The sequence below is a fragment of the Hylobates moloch genome, unplaced genomic scaffold (assembly GCF_009828535.3).
Source record: "Hylobates moloch isolate HMO894 unplaced genomic scaffold, HMol_V3 SCAFFOLD_10637, whole genome shotgun sequence".
Taxonomy (NCBI): Eukaryota; Metazoa; Chordata; class Mammalia; order Primates; family Hylobatidae; genus Hylobates; species Hylobates moloch.
In genome coordinates, this window is record NW_026662912.1 from 1 (window position 1) to 2,245 (window position 2,245).

The following is a 2,245-nucleotide window of genomic DNA, read 5'->3' on the forward strand; positions in this document are numbered from 1 at the left end:
GAAGGATCTGGAGGTAAGAGGCTCTGGGTGAAGGTGCAGTGACCCTGCAGGCCAGCCCTCCAACCTCCTCACACAGCGGGGACTAGGTGCCCCTCTGCCAGCTGAGACAGCCCACACACCCCAGCCCTAATGATTGTTCTCTCTACCTCTCCCCAAACTCCTGCTCCACCTCCTCCTCTCTGCATGCACCTCAGAGCCCGTGCCAAGAACCGGCAGTAGTCCGGGATTCAAGGTCCATAAAAATCAATGAACTGAAGAACACCATCAAATCTTTGGTAAGAGTTCAGTGGGGTCCCCTGATTCCATGCTGCCAATCCTGGGCTGGGTTTCCCCTTAGGGCCCTGAAGAAAGAGCTGGGGGCCCCTGGTGCCAAGGGTAAATAGGGAGCTGGGGTGCCCAGGCCTCACCTGGAGGGACCCCAGAGCATGCAGCGTGGCTCTTCTTTTGCTGCCCTCTTTGCCGACTCTCTCCTCTCCAGACACCCCTGCTGGAGTCCTTGCTACACACGCCCTGGGGTTGTTGCCTGTCGGGGAATTGCTAGCCTGACTGGTTGTCAGGGGCCCTGTATTTCTGCTATGACTCAGTCCCCAATTTGATCTTTGATTCTGGACAAGCCACCTCTCCTTTTTGGGCTTGTGTTTCCAGAGGAGGTAGTGAGTATCAAAGGTCTCTGTTAGCTCTGAGAGTCCGAGATTTAAAGACTCCCTAGAATGGAAACCTCAGGGCCAAGGGCTCCTGTCTGTCCTTTTCCATCCTATATCTGCTGTGAAGAACCGTACCTGGCCCATACGTGCTCAGTAAATATTTACTGAATGAACGCACTTTTCTAAATCACAAGCTGCCAGAAGGAGGGGCCTTTCTCAAACTCCATCTCTAGGGGTTTATGTTACTGTCCTCTCAAGAGAGTCCTGATTCAGACTTTGAGTTCTGTGGCTGTGGGCAAAAGCCAACAAAGACACAAATCCTCTGTCCTTGGGAGCTTGAGGAGAGTTTACCGGTTCATGTTCCCATTATGTCTGAGAACTTTGCCTTTAAAATCCATTCCTGGCCCCTGCCTACCGCTTCCTGGTCTGGGGAATAGAGTTGAGGGGGCCACGCTCCATCACCTTCATTTGACTCTCCCCACAGAAACAACAGAAGAAAGACCTGGAACATCAACTGGAAAAAGTAACGTGATTTCCTTTCCTTGCAACATGACTGCTGGGTTTGGGGGGCACTCAGACATAGAGGCCTCAGTCTCATCTCACCCACTCGCAGCCTGGGGAAGAAGGCTCACTCCTCACATTCCACCCCATCCCCACAGGGCCTCTCATAACCTGGTCCCATGGGTGGGCCTGTCCTGGGGCATTGGTGGCATTCTGGGGGCATGTCTCTTGCTGTGCCGTCTCTGCCTCCCCCTGGTAAGAGCTCTGTCTTCCTCTTCCTACAGGAAAAGAAAGAAAACAACAGGAGAGACCAAGCCAAAAGGGGGCTAGAAGTGAGTGGAGGGTGTGAAGTTTCCTCCTGTCCTCCCGAGAATGTTTCTTTCCTTCTGTTTCAGCACTTGCTTGGTTTTTCTCCCAAAGGTTCAAATCAACATATTGAACACCGAGAAAAAGAAACTGCATACGGACATATTCCACACAAAACGTTCTCTCAAATACTTTGAAGGTGGGAATCTTGGCACCCTGACATCCTTCAACCTGGCACTTTGACAGGTCTTCAGGGGGAGTCCTTTGGGCCCCATCTCAACTCTCATTACAGATCAGTCCAAGGATCTGGCAGGCCAGCTGCAATGTTCATTGCAGCGTAAAGAAGAATTAGAGCGGGTTCTCTCTGCTGCCGCCGCCACACAGAATAAGAAGCTGGATGGGGTGAGTCCAACCACCTGCCCCGTCCCCTGGGTGCCCGGCTTCACAGGTGGAGGAGTGAGCCTAAAAGTCCCTTCTGCAGGATGGAGTGTCCTGCCCAGAAGGCAGCATGGCCATTTCTCGCTGCTTTTGTTTATGGTTGTTAGAGGCAGCATGGGGCTGAGTCAGCTGCTGTGGGTGAGTTGGGGGGCACTGGGGAGCGAGCACTGGACACAGAGCTTGGAGGCCAAGTGCCTGCCCCACCCTTACCTGGCTGTGGTCTTGGGCAAGTCCTAGGTGGGGTATTGGGTACTTGTACTGTGAAGGTACAGAAGAGTACCTTCAGTATGTTACCATTTCTGTAGAGAGGGGAAATGTGTGTGTGTGTGCGTGTTTGTGTACATACTATGATAATA

General features: G+C 52.6%; 1 long non-coding RNA gene across 1 annotated transcript; it reads left to right on the forward strand.

The window, feature by feature from the left end:
• The first annotated feature begins 13 nt into the window (after nt 1-13).
• On the forward strand, nt 14-1,853 carry LOC131382814 (uncharacterized). The gene is made up of 5 exons (XR_009212400.1): nt 14-275; nt 1,129-1,167; nt 1,430-1,477; nt 1,566-1,650; nt 1,744-1,853. It is a non-coding gene; the product is annotated as an uncharacterized LOC131382814 (long non-coding RNA).
• Nucleotides 1,854-2,245: the final 392 nt, after the last annotated feature.